Here is a 23,011-nt window from a genome sequence, read left to right as displayed (position 1 = left end):
GACAGTTGAGTAAATTCCCAAGGGAGGTGAGGGAGTGAGTTATGTGGACATCTGGCACACAAAGTGTAGAACCCGGGAAAACAGCAAGTGCAAAGGCCCCAGGGCAGGAGTCTTAAAAACTCTGGAAGGTGTTTGGTTTCTACTCTGAGTGAAATAGGGCGCCTTGGTGGGTTTTAAGTGGAGGAGTGATGCGATCTGACTCACACTGTAATGGGATCACTCTGGCTGCAAAGTTGAGAACTGACCAAAGGGGGGCAGGGTTAGAAAGACCAATGGCGAGGCTGGTGCAATACTGCAGGTGAGAGATGAAGGTTAGGGGGATGAAGGTGGTCAAAAGTGTTTAGATGTGGAGTACGTTGTAAAGGTGGAGTTGACAGCATCAGCAGCTGGATTAGACAGAGGGTGTGAGAGAGAGAGAGAGAAGAATCAAGGATGGCTTTAAGGTCTCTGGTCTGAGCAGCTAAAATGGGGAAAGCTCTGGTAGGAGTAGGCAATAACTGGCACTAGTTCCCAAGCTGAGTACTTTCTAAATGTCATGGGACACATGATGTACAAAGAACTTAAGAGCCAACTTAGACCAACCTCTGGACTGACGAAATTGAGGTCCTAAAAAGGGGGAGGTAACTGGGCAGCAGGACAGGCACAGAAATCAAATGTCTTGTGAGTTTTGCTCAGGGACAACCGGCCCAGAGTAGCGACAACATGCCCCCTTAGGTGAAAATAGGGTCAGCAGATACTACTGTGGTGGGATCGCAGAAGCCTGGCAGGCAAACCACTTCAGAGAAAGCAAAGACCACATACTTTAGAGCGCTCTGAGTAAGTCTTCTCCAAGTGAAGCTGTCGGCTATGTCCCGGGCTACAGTTCCCCTCCTTAAGGCTGACAGTAAGAATGAGTGCATGATGGTAAGATTCTGGGGTGGGAAGGTTGAAGACCTTTAGGAGAAACAATGGATTGGGTGGAATCTCTCCCAAAGTCAGAACTGCTTGTTGTTACTGCTCCTGTTGCATCTGTTCTAGACAATGGTACTAAAGGGCTGAGTGTGGATGTGTTCTTTCTTGACACTGACTATGATGATGGTCCTCTTTTTAAATGTTTTGGACTTCATCATCACTTCTCACACATTAGCATTCTTGAATCTTCTATTTTTGGTAAACTCCAACCAACAACAAGCCCTCCCATCTCTGCACAGTTGCTTCTTGGCTTGGGTTGGAATCCAACATAGCAAAGGAAGAGAGGAGACTTGCTTCACAGGGCTAATTTTCTGTCCTTGAAGCTCCCTTCAGTCTTCCCCTGTGGTCTTGCCTTTCTGCCACTCCAAGCCCCCTGGGTCAGACACAGTGCTTTGTCCTGGGTTCTTTGCTGAAAACAGGACAGACAGTAAGGACACTGAGGCCTTATGGATGAGGGAAGGTCAAGGCTTTATTAAGAGAGTGTCTCCATGTGTCCTTGTCCCCTTGTGTCACCATTCCCTTTTGCAGCCCAATGACTTTCAAGGTCCAAAGCCATCAAGAGGCTTCTCCAGGAAGCCAAAGCAAGCCTGTGCAAGCTCAGGATTAGCACACACAAATTTGGCATTCTTGAGATGTTCTTTAGTAACATAACAGGATCTGAGCTGGATTTTCTATAGCTCATCCCACAGTATCCTTATCTTCAAGGGTCTCAAATGAAGGTAACACAGCAACAAAGAAGAAACACTGGTAGTTGGCTTCAGAGCCATATATTACCATCTTCTTTTTGGACCTATTGTGGCGGATTCCAAGGGAAACCCAAAGAAACTAAAAGTGAAAGTCTAGGTTTTGTTTTGCTTTGTTTTCTTTTAAGATTTATGTATTTGAGGGGCGCCTGGGTGGCGCAGTCGTTAAGCGTCTGCCTTTGGCTCAGGGCGTGCTCCCCGTGTTCTGGGATCGAGCTGCACATCAGGCTCCTCGGATAGGAGCCTGCTTCTTCCTCTCCCATGCCCCCTGCTTGTGTTTCCTCTCTCGCTGGCTGTCTCTCTCTCTGTGTCAAATAAATACGTAAAATCTTAAAAAAAAAAAGATTTATGTATTTGAAAGGAAGAGAGAGAGAGAGCATGTATGGGGGGGGAGAGAGGGAGAGAATCTCAAGCAGACTCCCCACGGAGTGCAGGGCCCAACTTCAGGGCTGGATCTTACAAGCCATGAGATCACAACCTGAGCCAAAATCAAAAGCCAGACACTTAACTGACTGAGCCATCCAGATGCTCCTGAAAGGCTAGGTTTTTAATGAAATATGAAAGTCGGGGCGCCTGGGTGGCACAGCGGTTTAAGCGCCTGCCTTCGGCTCAGGGCGTGATCCTGGCGTTCTGGGATCGAGTCCCACATCAGGCTCCTCTGCTATGAGCCTGCTTCTTCCTCTCCCACTCCCCCTGCTTGTGTTCCCTCTCTCGCTGGCTGTCTCTATCTCTGTCAAATAAATAAATAAAATCTTTAAAAAAAAAAAAAAGAAATATGAAAGTAATCAAGATAAATAACATCAAACAAAAAAGAGGTAAGTCTGTTTAGTAAAGTTCTTTAAGTTCATGAAAGGGATTACCTAGAGTTTAGGAACAAAGTAAAAAGAAAATGGCTTGTATTAGTAAAATGATCAAATGTGAATGATTAATATTTATAGAGGTTTCTTGGAGAGACTTCTGGATTTCTATTGTTAGCGATATATTGATATATAGATTTAATGCAATCCCAGAATAGGTGACTATCTTGAAAAAGAACCTTGGTTGGAGGATTCACATTTCCCAATTTTAAAACTTACTACAAAGCTACAGTAATCAAGACAGTGTGGTACCAGCATAATGACAGATGTATAAACCAATGGAACAGAACTGAGAGTCCAGAAACCATTACATTTATAGCACAATTTGTGTATCCATCCATTTGTTTAGATATTTGGGATGTTTCTGGCTTCTAGGTGTTACAAACAAGGCTGCTATGAACATTTTTATACAAGTCTTTGTATGGACAAGTGCTCTCATTTCTCATGAGTAAATACCTAGGAGTGGAATGACTATATCATATACTATGTTTAACTTTTTCTTCATTTTTATGGTTAAGAATACACAACATAAAATTTACCATCTTAACCACTTTTAAGTACCAAGTTCAGCAGTGTTAAGTATTTTCACACATTGTGAAACAGATCTCTAGAACTTCATTTTGTAAATCTCAAACTCTATATCCATTAGACTCCCTTGCACCACCCCCATCCCTGGTAACCACTGTTCCACTTTCTGTTTCTATGAACTTGATGATTTTAGATAGGCGAAATCATTCAGTATTTATCTTTTTGTGACTGGCTTATCTCACTAAGCACAATATCCTCAAGTTTCTTTCATCTTGTAGCATGTGACAGGACTCTTCCTTTTTAAGGCTGAGTAATATTCCACTGTGTGTATAGACCACACTTCGTCTATCTGTTCATCTGCTCATGGACATCTGAGTTACTTCTACTTCTGGCTACTATGAATAGTGCTATGAACATGGGTGTGAAAGTATCTCTCAGTATTTTTTAGCTTTTTAAGAAACTTCCAATTTATTTTCTAGAATGGTTGTACCAAATAACATTCCAAAGAACAGTTTATGACAGTTGCCATTCTTCTACATTCTCATCAACATTTGGTATGGTCAGTCTAATTTTAGCTCTTCTTAGAGGTATGCAGTGGTATCTCACTGTAGTTTTAATTTACACTTCCCTAATGACTAATGATGCTGAACATTCTTCCATGTGTTTATTTTTATCTTTGTATCTTCTTTGGAAAGGTTGAGAAACTTTAGGTAAAACAATGGATTGGGTGGAAACTCTCCCCAAATCAGAGCTGCTTGTCGTTACTATTTCTGCTGCAGCTGTTCTAGACAATGGTACTAAAGGGCTGAGTGTGGGCGTGTTCTCTCTTGACACTGATTGTGATAATGGTCTTCTTTTTAAATGTTTTGGACTTCATTAAAATCTTTTGTGAATTTTTGCAAATGTTTATTTTCTTATTATTGAGTCTGAGCGATCTTTACATGTTTTTGATGCAAATCCTTTAGGAGAAACATATTTTAAACATTTTCTCCCATTTTGTATCTAGTCTGATCATTCTATGAATGGTATCTTTAAAGAGCATAGGCTTTAATTTTTATGAAGTTTAACTTGGCAGTGTTTTCTTTTATTGATCAAAATCTTTGCCTAACCCAAGGTCGCAAACATTTTCTCCTGTGTTTTCTTCTAGAAGTTTTGTACTCTTGTAGGTTTAACCTTTAAGTCTATGATCCATTTGAGTTAACTTCTGCATATTGTGCAAAGTGTGGATCAAGATTCGTATTTCTGCATCTGGATATCCAATTACTCCAGCAGTTTTTGTTGAAAAAACTACTTTCTCCATTGAAATGTCTTTGTTGAAAGTCAGCTGTCCATACATGAGTGGGTCTATTTCTAGACTCTATTCTGTTCTACTGATCTACCTTTACACTATTGCCACAGTATCTTCATACCATAGCTTTCTAAGTCTTGAAATCAGGTAGCATTAGCCCTCCAACTTTCTTCTTCTTTTTCCAAAGTTGTTTTGATTATTCTAGGTCCTTTGCACTTTGATATGAATTTTCTAATCAATTCATTAATTTCTACAAAGACTTCTACTGGGATTTTGATTAGGATTATTTTGAGTCTATAGATCATTTTACAGAGAACTGACATCTTTACAATATTGAATCATCTGATTCATCAACATGATGTATGTTTTCATTTATTTTGGCCTTCTTTAAATACTCTCAGTTTTTATTTTTATTTAGTTTTTTTTTTGGTTTTTTTGCACAGATCTTACACACTTTTTGTCAGACTTATCTCTGTGTTTCCATATTTTTGGAACGGTATTTTTAAAATTTCACTTTCCGATTATTCATTGTTAAGCTGGTCTGGTTTTTAACTTTTAGATTTATCTTAATAGATTCTTCTGTCTCTCTTCTCATTGCTGACTGGGTGCACAGCTCAAAGGTGCTTGTGCATTTTGAGAGATTTGTTGGCCAAATCTAACTTGCACAAGTCTGGGAAAGGAAAGATTTGTTTCGAGCTACTTCTCTTTACCTTCGTATAGGCAGAATCCTTACCCTGTATCTTTGGATAAGGAGAAAACTTCTCTGTCGTTCTTTTCTGGAACTTCCTGATTCTCTGTCGCAGCAAACAAAACCCACAGAGACCAAGGTCCTGGCACAAATGCTACCAGTTTTCTAATCACTTGGCATTGGCCACTGAAGGTCACAGAGCTTCCTGCCAGGAAGTGGGGCACAGACAGCAGGTGGCCCTGCCAGAGCAGCTGGAAAAAAGCTCTATTCATGGCAGATTGTATATCACCAACTTGCTGTGACAGCACCACATACCTGCCAGACCCAGAGCAGGCTGATTAGGGTAATTTAGGTTTTGTCTTCAAGCATAATCATTAGAGCCATCAACAGCCTCTGTGATACTAAATGAAGAATCATGTCCAGGGAATGACAGAGAAGACTCAATGGGTGCCCAAGCAGGCATGGAAGGCTAAGAGGCTATAGATTCATTTCAACCCCAGGACAATATGGTTCAAGAATAAGAAAATGCAACCATACTCAGTGGATTTCATTGTGCTCTGAAAATGAGCTTCTCTCTGAAGGATGAGAACTCAGAGGTGACCTTAGGAGTCCTATGGGTGAGACTCAATGAGAGTGTCTATTTTCTAAAAGCATCTGAACTACAGACTGTTTAAGAACAGAACACGTTGAGGCTTAATTACTAATGTGCTTGGCACAGTGGCTGCCCACTGAAGCCCCACAGGCTTAGTACAGAGTTTTACAGAGGACATGATTGGCCTTGTAAAACCTCAGATCTGGGATTAGAATCCTTATTTGAAGTAGAACTGGAGGTGTTAACTTAGTGTGACTTCAGGAGCAACAGAAAGGTGTCTCATGATCTCAGCCCACTATGTTCATCAATGTCTGACATTTCATGAATTCCTTTGCTTTCTTTTCGATTATTGAGATGCTGACACCTTTGGTGGAAGCATAAGTCATTAGGCCTTATCAGTCATTTACACCCCAGTGTGAATGAATTTATCAGAAAGCTTTTTTTCCCCCCTGGTCCTTGAAGAGTATAGTATAAGAAAAATGAAGAAAGTAGAAGTGAGTGAAGAAAAGTGAAAGGGGGCAAAGGCAGGAGAGAGAGACAGTGACACTGACTGACTGACTAAAGATACTCCTTCAAATTTCACATGGGGCCAGCTTTGTAAAAATCACACAGAAGTATCAAAGGACACTGTCCAGAAAGTGAAAAGACAACCCACAGAAAGGGAGAAAATGTTTGCAAATCATATATCTGAGAAGGATCTAGTATCTGGAATATATAAAGAACTTTCTAGAACTCAACAACAGAAGAGAAAAACTCCATTTAAAAATGGGTAAAGGATGGGGTTCCTGGGTGGCTCAGTCAATTAAGCATCTGCCTTCAGCTCAGGTCATGATCCAGGGTCCTGGGATCATCCCTGTTCAGTGGGGAGCCTGCTTCTTCCTCTCCCTCTGCCGCTCCCCCTGCTTGTGCTCTCTCTCTCTGTCAAATAAATAAATAAAATCTTAAAAAAATAAAAATAAAAATGGGTAAAAGGGCTTCAATAGACATTTCTCCAAAGAAGATAACACATGGTCAATAAGCACATGAGAAAAAATTTTAACATTGTTAATCATTAAGAAATGCAAGTCAAAAGCACAATAAAATACCACTTTACATCCACTAGGATGGCTATAATAAAAAAAAATAGGAAATTAACAAAGTTTTGGTAAGCATCCAGAGAAAATGGAACCCTCATACATTGCTGGTAGGAATGTAAAACAGTACACATGCTGTTGTTAACAGTTTGGAGGTTCCTCAGGGTTAAACATAGAATTACCATACGACACGGCAATTCTACTCCTAGGTATAGACACAAAAGAAATGAAAACAGATGTTCAAACAAAAACTGGTACATGAATGTTCACAGCAGCACCACAGTACTCAAAAGAGCTAAACAGTCCTAATGTCCATCAACTACTGAATGGATAAATATGGTATATCCATATGATGCAGTACAATAGAGCCATGAAAAGGAATGAAGTACCACTATATGTTACAATATGAATTTACCTTGAAAACATTATGGCAAGTGAAAGAAGCCAACCAAAAGGTCATATTTTATATAACTGCATTTATATGAAATATCAAGAATAGGCAAGTCCACAGAGACAGAAAGATTAGTGGTTGCCAGGGACTGGGTGAAGGGGGAAAGGGGAGTTACAGCTTAAGGGGCTTGGAATTTCCATATGAGTGATGAAATTATTCGGGAACTAGACAGTGGGGATGGTTGCACAATATTGTGAATGTACTAAAAGCCACTGAATTGCACGCTTTCAAATCAGATGGCGAATTTAATGAATGTGAATTTTACCTGAACAAAAAAATAAATAAGCTACATAGAAACCCCATAAACCTTTTGGCTACTTCTAGTAGCTAATCTTTGCAAGTGACCACTCATGGTCAGGCAATGCTTGGTCATGAGTGATGTCTACAGAACACCCCACCAACCCAGCTTCTGCAAAGCCTCGTTAAGCAGCAGAGCTTCAAATGTGTAACTCTATTTTATTCTAGCTGCTGTACTGACTGTCAAGCTGCAGCATAGGAATTAGAACAAGATTGAAGGAAGATGGGCAAGGGAAACAGATTTTCAACATAAGCAATGTAAAAGTTCTGAAGTAAAGTCAAAGCCTGAGCCATCAGAATTTGTCATAGTTGAGGAAAGAGCCAGGAGCCAGGCCTCAATACAGGATAAGCAGAGACAGCATTGTTGACTGCCCCTAAACAAATGCTTTATTTTCTGTCATTGCCTCCTCCAAGTCCTCAGGCATTAATGTATACACACACTATTTACACAGAAATAAATACACACACACACACACACACACACACACACACACACACACACATATGGTTTATAATCTGAAAAGATGAGGTTTGTCCAGATATTGGAAAGGTTCAGTGGTTGATTTCCCCCCTCTCCCTCCTTTTCTAGTCATGGTTGAGACATTTTGTTTAATCAGGAAAAACAAAATAAAATTCAGTACTGCTGAATCAGAAAGAAAGTTCATTGCAAATGCTTTGACTAAATTTGGTAATGCAGCTAGTGGTTCCATAATTTAATCTCTACCGATAAACCACAGTTAAAGGCACTGCATAAAAGGGTTGTGTTTTTTGCATGAAGACTCATTGGTTGGATCATGATGAGTCAAGGGTCAGGTCAGGTGGTTGTATGGATCACTCTTTTCTCTCTTTCATGGCCTCAAACTGGCACCTTGAAAACAACACCACGTGAGTTTACCACTGAGGCTAGAAGAAAATAACATTTTAGATTCTGATGATAGATGAATAACTGTCTGTTATTAAGAAAAGCATAAATTTCCAGGCAGCAAATGTACTGAATGTAGGTACTGAACATATTTGTGAGATGAATGACTCAGGCTGAGAAGACAGGATGAAGGACGTTGGAAGACGATGCCGCAAATTCTCCATCAGAGATAAAATTATTTTTTCCCAAAATCAGCTTGGTATTTTAGTCCACTTCTGCCATAAAGACATTTTGAATAGCAGTAGGATCAATTTAAAGTTGAGATTACAAACTGAATTTGATGGAAGTTGAAAAAAATGGTATGGAAACCTTGGTTTAAACATTTATCTACGTTGGAAAACTTTCCCCTCAAATCAATGAAAGTATCTGGGACTGCACCATGTCTTCCTGCCAGAATGTGAAGAAGGTGCCAGATGTGAAGAAGAGTGGGAGCGTGGAGACTTGGAGCCCATGGTTAATAACAAAAGGAGATGCACCTGGACTTTCCCCAGAGTCCTCTGTTTTTAAGTGTCATATGGAACTGGGTGTCCTTCAGCTATAAACTGTGCTTGTTTGATGAAAATAGAAATCAGTCCTGCTCCCCTCAGTATCCAATTCGTTACCTACCAGGAGGGTCTCTGACTATACACATCTCCCCTCCCCCATTCTCCGGGTTGTTTCTTAAGCCACAAAAAGCTGCACCCAAGCTTGTTTAATGTCTGTCCTCTTAAGTGTCCACGATGCTGGGTTCTGAGGGAGGTGTAGGCTTTGTGGTCAAGCTCCATGGCTTGCCCTGGTCCTGCTGTGTTAGGATGTGCAGAAGTTCTCTTCTGACTGCACAATTCATGATGGGGATTCAGGCATTCATTTCATCAACACTAGAGAAACCAGTCAGAGTGGCAAGGCTTTTGTTGAACTTGAATCAGAAGATGATGTAAAAAGGGCCCTTAAAAAAGGCCAGGGAAGCAAGGGACACCAGTACACTGAGGTGTTTAAGTCCCACAGAACCAAGATGCATTGGGTATTGAAGCACAGTAGTCCTAACAGTGCCTACACAGCCAGTGTTGGCTTTGTGTGACTTCAAGGACTCCCATTTGGATGTGCCAAGGAAGAAATTCTTCATTCTTTCTTGAGGTTGGAAATTGTGCCAAACCAGATCACATTGCCTGTGGACCCCAAGGACAAGATTACAGGGGAAGCCTTTGTACTATTTGCCTCACAGGAATTATGTGAGAAGGCCTTAGAGAAGCAGAAGGAGAGAAAAGGGCACAGGTACACTGAAGTGTTCAAGAGCAGTCAGGAAGGAATTAGGTCATTCTCAGATTGCCTCTGAAGTTCATGTCTGTACAGCAGCCGGGCTTTATGACCACCCTGGCACAGCCAGGAGGTATACTGGCAACGTCAAGCAAGAGGATGAGGTATGGTGCTTATAGTGCAGGCTATGGGGGCTATGAGGAGTATAGCAGCCTCATCGATGGCTATGGTTTCACCATCCATCTGGTTGGGAAAGACCTCAGTTACTGTCTCTAGGACATGTGCAACCACAGATACGGAAATGGCAACTTCACTGTCCAGAGTACCACTGGACACTGTGTCCACATGAGAGAGGCCAAAAAAAGCCACAGAGAACAACATTAACAACTTCTCTTCACTCAACCCTGTGAGAGTCTATATTGAGTGAGATTAGCTCTGATGGAGCGGTGACAGGCAAAGCCAATGTTGAGTTTGCCGCTCACAATGAAGCTGTATGTGGCAGCTACATCCAAAGACTGGGCCAACATGCAACATAGATACATAGAACTTTTCCTGAATTCCACAACTGGGGCCAGCAACGGGGAGTATAGCAGCCAGATGATGCAAAGCATGCGGGTGTTGGCCCAGTCCACTTACAGTGGCCTGGAGAGACAGTTTGTGAGTCACTGTTATGGGGCTAGCTGTGGCGGTCAGACAGCATGGGTGGATAGGACTAGTTTTGCAGAAACATTTGAATTATTGCAATCAAATTTTCACAGGCAGCCAACAAGCAGTGAAAAGCAATTATTACTCTAGAGGAGGCTGTGGGACCCATTTTGCACCATGAGTTTGTGAAATCTGTATTTTAAAAAATTACTTCTTCAGTGTTTTCTCAAGCAAACTTTCTTCTAGCCTGTAATACTGAGTAAACTAAAACTATTTTCAGCTTTATTCAATTAACATTGTGGTAGTATACTTCAGAGTGATGTTATCTGAATTAAAGTAGTTTTAAATACATTAAATGGATCTTTTATGCCACATCACCATGAATACATTGGGAAGATGTGCTGTTTTGGAAAACTCAAGGTCCTAGATCCCTAATTCAAAGAGGAACATTTCTCATGTTTGTTCATTCTAGTTTATTTTCATCATAAATCTTTTAGGTTAAGTTTAAGCTTTCATAAATAAGTTAGTTTTGAAACTGAGATGTATTACTAATACTGTAGGAATTCGTGAGCCTTGACTTAAAACTTTCTTTGTTGAAGAGACTGTCCTCAATAAATGGTGTTGGGAAAACTGGACAGCCACATGCAGAAGAATGAAACTGGACCACTGCCTACACCATATACAAAAATAAACTCAAAATGGATGAAAGAGCTAAAGGTGAAACACGAATCCATCAAAATCCTAGAGAAGAACATAGGCAGCAATCCCTTTGACCTTGGCTGCAGCAACTTCTTGCTAGACACATCGCCAAAGGCAGGAGAAACAAAAACAAAAATGAACTATTGGGATTTCATCAGGATAAAAAGCTTTTGCACTGCAAAAGAAACAGTTAACAAAATTAAAAGAAAACCTATGGAATGGGAGAAGATATTTGCAAATGCCTTATCAGATAAAGGGCTAATATTCAAAATCTATAAAGAACTTATCAAACTCAACACCCAAAAAACAAAAAATCCAGTCAAGAAATGGGCAAAAGACATGAACAGACATTTCTCCAAAGAAGACATAGAAACAGTAGCAGACACATGAAAAAATGCTCAACATCACTCGGCATCAGGGAAATACAAATCAGTACCACAATGAGATACCACCTCATACTAGTGAGAATGGCTAAAATTAACAAGACAGGAAACAACAGATGTTGGGGAGGATCCAGAGAAAGGGAAACCCTCTTACACTGTTGGTGGGAATGCAAAGTGGTGCAGCTGCTCTGGAAAACAGTATGTAGGTTCCTCTGACCTCACAATTGCACTACTAGATATATACCCAAAGGATACAAACATAGTGATTTGAAGGGGCACATGCACCCCTTTCCATTAAAGCTGTGGTAAGTTGTTTTAGTTCTGGTTCTGGTTCTACAATTATTTGAACTCTAGTTTTCTCAACAATCAAGTAGGCTTCAAATTCATTCTTCCTTCTCAATTCTGTGATTTTTGACATTTACAAAAATAAAAAATACAGCATAGCTGTGAATTATTTCCAAAAATGGGAATCACATATGTCAAATGAGTTCTAAACCAGGAAACTTAGAAGGGGACTCCTGGTGACCCCTGTATCCAGCCTAACTAGCATCACACATGAAGAATCCAAGGCTGTGACTTCCTCCCAGAGGAGGCTAAGTTCAGTCAAAAGGCAAGAAAATTCTTCAGGTCTTTCCAAAACTTCTTCACAAATAATATATATAGGACAACTCATTGTGAAGTTAAATTTGTAGAAATGAATCTCAAAACTTGATGAAATCTCAAAATACATTTCTTAAAATCACATTTTTTTGCTTGTTGATTTGACGGTCAACAAGAAATCTCAGCAGAGTAAAATCTTTGCATTTTTCTTCACATTTAGCCACAAAAAGTCTAATTTTAAATGATGCACTTTCTCAAAAACTGGGGATGTACTGTATGGTGACAATATAACAAAATAAAAATTATAAAAATAAAAAATAAATGATGCACTTTCAAAGCAAAACAAATAAAACATTTAAAGGGTCATATATGATGATTTCAAAGAGGACTAGATATGGAATTCATAACGACAGTGACACATTGTTAACAGCTTTGTCTTTCCCAGTCTTCCCATGCCGGGCAGGAGGACTACAGAAGTATCTTATCATCCTCAGGAGTTTATTGAATAAATGAGAGTGTCTAGTAGTACAGAACACCTTAGGCACTGAGTGATGCTAATGAAACATAAAGAATTTCTGAGGTGAGAAAGCTACTATTTGGGAAGATTTGAGAGTATGAGGGTTCTAAAAATGTAAACACAGCTCCAGAGACTTTTTAGAATCAACTTTTTAAATGGAAGGAAAGAGTATTTATAGGAAGCTCTGTTGGAAAAAAACCACTATGAGTTAGGAGAAATGGTCTTGGATGTTCTCACCTCCTGTTGCTGGGAGTTCCTCAGCATTTACTATTCTGAAGATTACTCTAACCTTCCCAGTCTAATTTCAGGAAAAGATTTGACAAATTCATTTTTCCTGAGTTTCAGTAACTGAGTTTACTGTGATACATCAATCTATTTTTAATATACTGTAATAGCTCTTCTATTTACTATTTAATAGGGAGTAATGTCTTAACCCTTTAACCTATTTCTAACTGTAGAATTAAAGACATCAGAAGGAATGAGGTAGTTTTTTAAAAGAAAAAATACTTTCTAGCAGAATTAGACTGTTTACTTCACCTATTTTTATTTAAGGGCCAGTGATTAATCATTCAGTAGTATTTCAGCTATGTTACATAGCTAGCACAAAGCAAGGGGATGCCTGCCATCAAAATAGAGAATCTCGAATGTACCAATGAGCTTCACCCTGCAAATCTTAAGAGCAGCTTGCTCAGGACTTAAGTTAAACCAGGTACTCAAATACCAATTAACATCCAGTGTTATATTAGTTTCAAGTGTACAATATAATGATTAAACAGTTATACTGGCACTTTAGAATAGCGTTTATAGTATTATAGATGCATTCTCCATGTTCCATGCTTATGGATACATTCCCCATCTCTTTAAATTGCTTATATCTAAGCAACTTAATACTCTGCCAATATATGTTTCATTTCAAGATATATGTCCAGACGTGTGTGTGTTAGAGGCAGATTGGCCCTTTGGATACTGCAAACTGGCCCCATTTCTACAAATCTTTCCTTGCAGTGCCTTGTGCATAAACTGTGTTGTAGACTCACAAGCTGCCTGCCATATACAAGCCTGAACTCCTCATTTTGTTTTAGATTCAAAATTCCCAACAGGAAAGTAACCATTACAGTAACCAATCTCACAGGCTTGTTTGCTTTGCTTTATAAATTCCTAAGCTTTTCCTGATGTAGCAGAAAAGTATGCAAGGCTCAGGTTAGGTCAACAACAGAGTCAAGGTTAACTGTGAGAGAGTGACATGGGAAAGAACCCAACCGGCAAACATTAAAACATCAATAGGCAACTTAGACCAACATTAACATTAGCCATCACCTCAGTACATGTGCATTTAGAATATTTTGTTAATACATTCTAAGACTGTTAATGTCTGTTTTTCACTTTTGCTACAGAGAGGGGATTTCATTGCTCTTTAAGAGCTGTTATCTTCTGCTGGGGACAATTCTGTTCTTGGCCTCTGGAACATCTCATAAATTATATCTTCAGAATTATAGAGTACAACAGTTAACAAAATGACTTCCTATTCCCGTGGGCAGCCCAGGTAGGAATAGCTACTTACAGAAGTGATTAAGTGTGAAACTTGCTTTAGGCACAGAGCAGCAGTGGGCTCATGAGCTTTTCTGTTTACATCTGGAGTTTTATTTTGGATCTGTCAATTCACACATCTAAGAAAAATGTAGCCCCAAGCTTATGTCACCAAGGTTAACTATAGAAGAGAGAGATGAGGGCAAGCTTAGGGACCACAGTCTCTCTTGGCCATATATCCATCTGCCAGAGCCACTATGCTATTCCAAGTCTATTCCTGTGCTTGAACAAATACCTTCACATGTGGGATGGAGTCTTCTAAGAATGCACTTGGCTTGACTTCCACACAGATTTCCGGCTCAGGATTTGTCAGGTTAACTTAACCTCAGAGGATTCCAGTGTTTTCAAAGAAGGAAAAAAAATGTTTATAATACAATAATTTGGAGAACCATTGGACTGAACAAAATGGCAAATAATTTTCTTTATTGAAGAGCCATTAATAAACATGCTAGTAACCACTGTGATTCTTTTAAGAGTAGATGATCATCTTCCAAAAATATCTGACCTTGGAAGACTTTTCTTTATTCAGAGGATCTCTAAAAATGTCACATTTTCCAAGGAATCAAGCCAGTCAAATTTTAATAGAAAGCTTGTTTCAGTCATTCATACTCACTCTCGTACAAATCAGAACCTTGATTTTGCTGAGTAGGTTGAATTCCATGGCTGATGTCACTATGGACCAGATTCACAGCCAGTTCTAGTATCCTATCACATAAGGCTGACACCAGTCTAGGAGATAAGGTGCACACGTGAGCTTGTTAAAATCTAAAGCTCATAAGACAACCTCAGAAGACTTTCTATTACTTGATTATTAAGAGCTTCAAATCCCAGCAAAACAGGATTCATGGGAATTTGTGGGAAAGCATAGCTTTTGCCATGGTGACAAATTCCTTGAAATATTAAGAGTGGAACTCTTATTTCCTGTCTTCCTAAACAGCCCCTTATGAATATGTCAGCCAGGTATTTACCTAAGTTTTTGTGCCACATCTCAGGGATACGAGAGTTTTACTATTATAATGTTAGAAAAATTATTCTGGTTATTTGAATAAAAATGACACAACTAGATCTCCAAGAGATACTGATATATTACAGTTAATGTTTTCTGGTATAAAGAGGTTCAAATTAGAAGAGAAAAATGGATCAGGATGCCTCCCAATTAGACTCTGGTCTGGCAAGGCTTTTTATTGGCAGGACTTAGAGGCTGCTTCCTCTTCTGCATCCACTACACTGGAGGAGAAAAAAGGTAATAGAAGGATGGGACAACTCACCAGTCTAACCACGTCTGGCCAATTCTAGCCACAGGTCAGCTGAATCAGAACTGGCAACTTAAAGGGCCATGGCGTGCATACTTTGGTTAATTTTATCAGTTAATTTTATCAGTTATCCTTCTTTAAGAGGATCTAGAGCTATCTATATCTGAAATTTAGAACTGGAAGATACTTAGTCATCATTTTTGCAAACCCCATATTAGAAACTAGGAGACTGAGGCCTTGAAAGTTTTGTGAGATGCCCTAAGGGTGGCTTCTGGACCAAAGAACAGTAACTTTGAAAAAGCAGACATTCCATGTGTTTTTCCATTACAGCAGTAAACATGTTCCTCTTTAATATATATATATATATATGTATTTTAGAGAGAGAGCTAGAACATGGAGGTGGGGCAGAGGGAGAGGGAGAGAGAGAATGTCAAGCAGATTCCCCACTGAGTGGGGAGCCCAAAAAGGGGCTGGAGCTCATGACCCAGAGTTTACAACCTGAGATGAAATCAGGAGTCAGAGCCTTAACCAACTGAGTCACCCAGGAGCCCCTCTGCTAGCAGAACACGGTGTACAGATTTCCAATGGGTTTTTGTAGCTAAGACAAACCTATGTACTTACCACAAATCATCTTACTTTAAAAATCAGAGAATGGCTAGACAAAGGAAAAATATGAAAAGACATAAGGAGTAGCTTTGGCCAGAGATGCAAACAATATGGGAAAAAGCTGCCAGTAATACTCTGATCTGTACACAGACACAATAGCTTCCTGCTGAAAGTAGATGGTCTTCCTAAATGAGTGCCTCTCAGACACTTGGGTTACATGGTGATGCACCAGTCCAGATCAATCTGTCTTAATAACAATCTCCTTCCTTTGACACTTCTGCATCTGGTGAGGATGTCAAAGGATGCTAAAGACTATCCCTCCTTTGGTAACAACAAAGAAGCCCCAGAGAAAATAAAAATTATACTTTTCTACAGGGTAGGGAAAAGGGGTTGTATGCAATGAAGACTTCATGAACTTAACTCCAAGGGAAATAAGCTTTTCATAGGTAAGTAGAGACCTGTGAGAGCTTCTGTATGTGGGGGCACCTGATCTAAGTGCAGACAGAAACTGGGTACAGATGGAGAGACCTTTCAGGGATGGAGGGAAATTGGTCAAGCTCTGTAAAACAATATATTCTGGCTAGAGGGTCTGCAGTCCAGAAGAACCCCAAAGGCAGAAACAGAACACTTGGACCAACAATTCTTCTGATAGTACCACCATCCACCATGAGGTGTTCTGAGAAAAATAGCAGTTGGGGGAGTGACTGATAAGCAGAGAGAAACTGTACAACTCTGCATATTGTGGAGCCCTGTCAGAGTTTCACCCAAAGGTAAGCAAACTAAAAATATCTGAAATTTCAGCCAATCTTCACCCAGCTCAGCTACTGATAAGATCAAATAGCAATTTGGGATGAGGGAGGTGCGGTTAAACACAGGTGAACCTGATACAGTTAAATCTGTGAGCCAGCATAAGTACATTCATATACAATGTACAAAAATCAAAATGATGTTACACGCAAGAAAGCAAAACAAAACAAAACAAAAATCAAACTATAAAAACTAATGATGTACTGTAGCAGTTCAATAAAGTCTCAAAGGATTTAAAAAAATAATAAAATAAAAATTTAAAAAATGGAATCATACAGTAAAACAAAACAAAAACAACAAAAAACCAAACTACATCTAAGAAAAAACAGTCATTAGAAACAGATTTGCAGGGGCGCCTGGGTGGCACAGTGGTTGGGCGTCTGCCTTCGGCCCAGGGTGTGATCCCGGCGATCTGGGATCGAGCCCCACATCGGGCTCTTCTGCTGTGAGCCTGCTTCTTCCTCTCCCACTCCCCCTGCTTGTGTTCCCTCTCTTGCTGGCTGTCTCTATCTCTGTCAAATAAATAAAATCTTAAAAAAAAAAAAAAAGAAACAGATTTGCAGATGACAGTTATTGGAATAGTCAAAGACTTTAAAACAACTATTAAATATATTAAATCATTAACTAAAAAGGTGATTATGTTGAATAAAAAATGGATAAAAATAAAAACTCTAAAAAAGAACGAAGTGGAATTCTAGATCCAAAAATCTAGAATCTTTGAAGGTTAAAAATCACTAGGTGAAATTAAAGCTAAATGGGAAACTGCCCAAGAAAGGCTACTCAGTAAACTTAAAAACTGGTCAAAAGAAATTATTCAAAGTAAAATGAAAGAGGAAAAAATTAAGGAAAAAAAGAGAATGTCAATAATCTGTAGGATAACACCAAGAGATCTACAAGCAATTAGAGTCCCTGCAAGAGTGGAGAAAAGGAATTGAGCAGAAAGAATATTTGAGGAAATATGGCTGAAAATTTTTAAATTTTTGAAAAGTATCAACCCAAAGACTTAAGAATGGGGTCCAAGAAACTCAACAAATCCCTAATGGATGATGCAAAGAAAACTTACCTAGGCATATTATAGTCAAATTTCTGAAAACCACAGACAAAATTTAGAAGGTATTCAAAAAAGAAAAAAAGACACATTATATACAGGGTAATAACAATATAAATGACAGTTAACTTCTCATTACAAAAAATACAACTCAGAATACGATAAAATAATATCTTTAAAGTGCTGAAAAGAAGAAATAAAACAAAACCCGTCAACTCAGTATTTTATATCCATTTTGTCTTTGAAAGCAAAAATTTTAAAAATGCATTGTGGGGTTTATAAAATATGTAGAAGTTAAATGTATGACAAGAATAATAAAAAACAGGAAGGAATAAGTGGAAGTATACTGTTGTAAATTCTTATATGCAAAGTAACATAATATTAATCCAAGGCAGAGAGGCAGATGATATTTTTTTCCAGTACATATATAAGAAAAGCTGAAGCTCATAGAGGATCTTCTACTTGACCAAAGTAATAAACAGAGTTAGTGGCCAAGCATAGCCTAGGAACCAGGTTTGCAGACTCTAGTCTATTGCTCTTAAAGCAAAGTTGGGATTAAGCTTGGATGCCTGATAGTTAATCCAAGGCTTTATATAACTAAAGGAATCTTTCCTCTTAGTCTACAAGGTTTTTCTCTATAATGGCTCATTTTATTTACCTAAGAGTCCCGTTCTTTCCCTATGGCTGGCATATTATTTATAAAATGTATAAAGAAAAAGGAAATATGCATAGTTCTGTTTCCTTTCCAGTCTCTCTTCTCTGCTTAGTTTCTCTCCAAAGCACTTTAACTTCCCTCACTGACTAAGTCTGGTTAGTCGAGTCTATGACTTTCCATATCAATCAAGAACAAATGAAGACAATAATGTAGACATAGGAGAAATTAAGCATAGGGTCTTTAGAGGGGTAGTCAATCAGATGCTGTAAAAAGTAATGAAAGCCCATTAAGAATAAGAAAATTGTGTCCCTTCATGTTTCACTATAATAGTGAGCTTCTCATCTCTTGGTTTGCATCTAGTGTATCCTGACTATGATAGGGGATTATGTCATCCCGTCTCATCAAGTCAGAGTTTAGCATAGAACAGGATGACCTTCAGTAATCAATGGCGAAGTACGAATAAAAGTGAAATTTATTCCATCCCTTCTGCTATTCCAGATGATCTCTGCCTGTCCATTAGCAAAGAGCACTCCATCCATTAACCCATTTCCAAAAACAATATGGTAGAGCCATTCTTACTAGTTCCCAGCTCTGCATGAGCCAAGAGGAATCCTTTGAAACCTTGGCTGCGAGAAAAGGCTACTGGGATCTCTAATCCACCCATATCAAATTGCACCTTGACATAATGAGGGCTTCAGGGCAGAACAACTGTAAATAGATGCTCCACAGACTTGAGGGAAAGCAGCTCCATTTTTGTCTTGGCATACAGTGCACATTCTTTGTGGGTCATTTAGAGGCAGGGCAGCCTTGCAGACAGAGCAGTCCTTTTGGTTGGGCTAATGTAAGAATGTAGAAGGCAATGGGGAGTGGGGTGGAGGGAATATTTCAACTGTGTCAATGAACTGCACCTAAGAACTGAGGTTTCAGGCGATTCCTATGCCCATACAAGACAATGAGAAAGGACCAGAGAGAGCTCCTGGTTCAACTTGATTTAAGAATCAGAGTGTCATTCAAAAGAACTATGGTAGAGTAGCCAAATTCATAGAGACAGGAAGTAGAATGGTGGTTGCCAAGGATTCAGGGAAAAGGAAATGGGGAGTTACTATTTAACGGGGATGAAGTTTTAGTTTGGGAAGATGAACAAAGTTCTGGAGATGCATCATGGGGTGATAGTTGCACAACAATGCAAAGGTACTCAATGCCACTGAACTGTACACTTTAAAATAGTTAAAAAGGTAAACTTTATGTTATGTATATTTTACCACCATTTTTTTTTTTTTAAAGAAAAAAGCGATGGTGAGTGAGTTAATTAGCTGTTGGCCCCAATCTGTTTGGATAAATTCATAGGTCAATATTGCTTTTAGTGTCTGGCGAACCTTATACAATTCCCCAGGGCATCACCCCAGATTCTGTAAATATAGAAAACCCACAGATTGGGAGATCAGTAGATCCAATAATAAAACTAAATATGAAAGTAGTACTAATATTTTGTGTCAGGCATCATACTACCATTTTATCTATAGTTTATTCAACCCAGGACTGCGCAGACACCTATTAGTCTGACTTTAAGAAGAATTCGCCGGTAATACCTGAAGCCCTTGCAATTAACATGATTAATGTGCTTCAGGAGTAGCACATGTGTGTTGGTGAGACTTTGGGTCAACTGGTTGTGAAAAAGGTACTAAAAGTGTAGCTCAAACTTCGAAGCATGAGGATCTTTTAAAAAGAATAAAACTTCTCAAACTTCGAAGCATGAGGATCTTTTAAAAAGAATAAAACTTCTCAAACTTCGAAGCATGAGGATCTTTTAAAAAGAATAAAACTTTTCTCCTACCCCTGAGAATAAATCCATAGACCCTAGTTTGATGAACATTGACTTAAACAACTGAAGCCTTCTTCAATGAAACTGCCGTGCAACTGCAAATTACCACTGCAGAAGGGAAGTTTCACCTAACTGATAAATATAAAATTTTAAATTATCATCATAATGAAAACACCAAATTTAATCCCCCAAAAATATTTTTTATAATTCATGGACACCCCACCCCAACCCTGTTCAAGAACATGTACACACACCTACCTCTGTTTAAGAAAGACTTCTCTTAAAAAGTTTTGGGAGTATCTGACAGCCATGACTGATAGGGAAAAAAAGTGGAGAAACAAATGAAAGGTTTTGGTGGTGATGGTGATTCTCAACACAAGTAAATTATTTAAAAAATGCATCTGTGTCCTGAAATGGGAAGTATGTAGAGAGGGTGAAATAATTTTTAAGGAGTTATTTTATTTTCAGTTGATCACAGGTGGCTCGATTTAGCACATTCGGCTATTTTACAAAATGGTGTCACTGAAAATATTCTTTAGCAACAAGACTTGGGGTGTCTCCATCTCAGCACCTCCAATCTTCTCAAGCAATTTGATTTATGGTGACTTGTTTTGGAAATTTAGAGAAAATTGCCTTGTGAGTATTTATATGAGCAGATTTTGTTTTCCCCTTGGGCTGTACAGCTGCCAGCCATTTACTGCCTGCCTGGTCCATGGGCAGGTTTTTTTTTTTTTTTTTTTTTTTCCCTTTCCCCTCTTGCGGTTCCTACAATAGAAATAATCATTTTTTAAAATGGAAAGGAACCCACTCCCTTTTCATAATCTCAGCTACAGATCTGCTTTTGATTTTGCATGCTTCATTTTGTTCCCTGAAGGATAATTTGGAGGTTTGAGTAATTAACCCAAGACTCATAGGAGGCCGTCTTTCGAAGGCGGGCAATTTTGCTGTGGTGGAGTCGGCCGCTGTCAAGCATTAACTTCTTAATAATAAAGCCTTTCAGACCCTCGACTATCCGCACAAAGATGCACTTGAAGCTAGTGGCTTGGCAGAGTGTAAGCGGACTACTTCTATTCTTTCCTCGGACAAAATAGTCCTCTTGATCTCTGGGTTGGAGCTATTTTTATTTTAGTTCAGTTCTTTTTTGCTTTTTAACTTGGTGGGCAAGTCTTTCACTTATATTTTGATCCATTGCTTAATCTGTTGCCTTTTTTCAAAAAGACCTGCAAAAAGACACCCTTATCCAGTGACTAGCTCCCCCTTTCAGTATATTTAGAATCCTCCCTTTTTAGAAGAGCAGTGACTCAACTCCTGAACTAAATAAGAGTTTGCTCCTCTGATCACAGTACACTTCCTGCTATTAACATGAAATGGCTCTGGTGCAGCACTGGGGACAATCACACCTGCAATTAACAACCAAATTAGGATGTATCTTTTCTTGGCAAAGGGATCCACCAGAAATTTGAGGACAGCTGCTGCCCTCCCTCCCATTCCCACTCTCCTTTTAATGCCCCCTCTCAAGCTCTTAGCAGAGAAGTGAACCAGAAATTTTTGTGTTCTATTTGATAAATCAGTGTATTTTAACTGATTTGGAAAATACCTACTGAGTGCTCACTATGTAACAATGTAGCAGGCAGTGATCAATTATTCACTTGTCAACAGGGCTACCATGCCTGGAACCTCTGAACTTTGAAAAGGATTATGAAAATAAACCTAGTATATTTATATTATAATGTATATAGCAATTATTTACGTACATATCTATTACAAAATTAAGAGTTAAATGTCCACCAGCAACATCAACCTAAAACTGCAGACATTTAAAAATCCCATTACATACAAAAGCAGTTTATAAGTAGATTTTTCTCACTTTTCTTTTTTTTTTTTAAAGATTTTATTTATTTATTTGAGAGAGAGAGAGAGACAAAGAAAGACAGGGAACACGAGCAGGGGTAGGAGCAGAGGGAGAGGGACAAGTAGGCTCCGCACTGAGCTCAGAGCCATACATGGGGCTTGATCTTATGACCCTGAGATGGTGACCTGAGCCAAAATCAAGAGTTGAATGCTTACATGACTGAGCTACCCAGGCGCCCCTAGATTTTTCTCACTTTCCAAAGATTCCCAAATATTCTACTTGTAAAGGAAATGAGTTTTTCATGGCCAAATAATTTCATAAGCATATTAATTTTCTTTTAAAAACTATTTCAAATTAAAAAAGTATATAGTGACTGTAAGATGTATAGGTATCAAAATGCTCACTTTGATAAAGGCCCCCGAAGGCTTTAAAGCAGCCCAGTGAGAGCAGATGAGAGGTTCAGGGGTGTCAAAGAGGAGGCCTCTGCCATTCAGAAATTTACAATCCCGGGTGGACAGGCATGGCTAGTGCTATAGTAAAGGAAACACAAAGGATGTGTTCTACTCTAGGTCCTAGCATTGTCTCTACAACTTGATGCCCTTCGGAATATTTGAAGACAACTCTCATGGCAACCCAAAAGGCCTTTCTTTTCTGCTTCTTTCTGTTCCTCATATAATACCATTCTGGTTACTTCCTCTTGATCATACCCCAGCTTGTATCTCATATAATTTGGTGCCCAAAAAGGAAAACCACACTCTAGATGTGGTAAAAACAAGTACAAAGGATGTGGGAGTCTTGCCACCTCACTAGAGTTTTATTCTTATATTAATTCAGCTGCAGGGTGTTTTGCATGAATACTGGGCTGGTCTTCAACCAAAACACAACAGCCCTGAGGCCCTTTTCACATTGGTGGT

General features: G+C 39.1%; 1 protein-coding gene and 1 pseudogene across 1 annotated transcript in view; one reads left to right on the top strand and one right to left on the bottom strand.

Annotated features, from left to right (window-relative positions):
* ANKRD55 (ankyrin repeat domain 55) overlaps nt 1-23,011 on the bottom strand; it is a 277,398-nt gene that overhangs the window by 192,972 nt on the left and 61,415 nt on the right. The gene's annotated exons all lie outside the window — the stretch shown is intronic.
* Nucleotides 9,110-10,418, top strand: LOC123790514 (heterogeneous nuclear ribonucleoprotein F-like; annotated as a pseudogene).

This window comes from Ursus americanus, chromosome 5, assembly GCF_024610735.1.
Source record: "Ursus americanus isolate L20-20 chromosome 5, mUrsAme1.1.p, whole genome shotgun sequence".
Classification (NCBI taxonomy): domain Eukaryota; kingdom Metazoa; phylum Chordata; class Mammalia; order Carnivora; family Ursidae; genus Ursus; species Ursus americanus.
The sequence above is the reverse complement of the archived record's forward strand: the minus strand, read 5'-3'. Positions and strand labels throughout refer to the sequence as shown.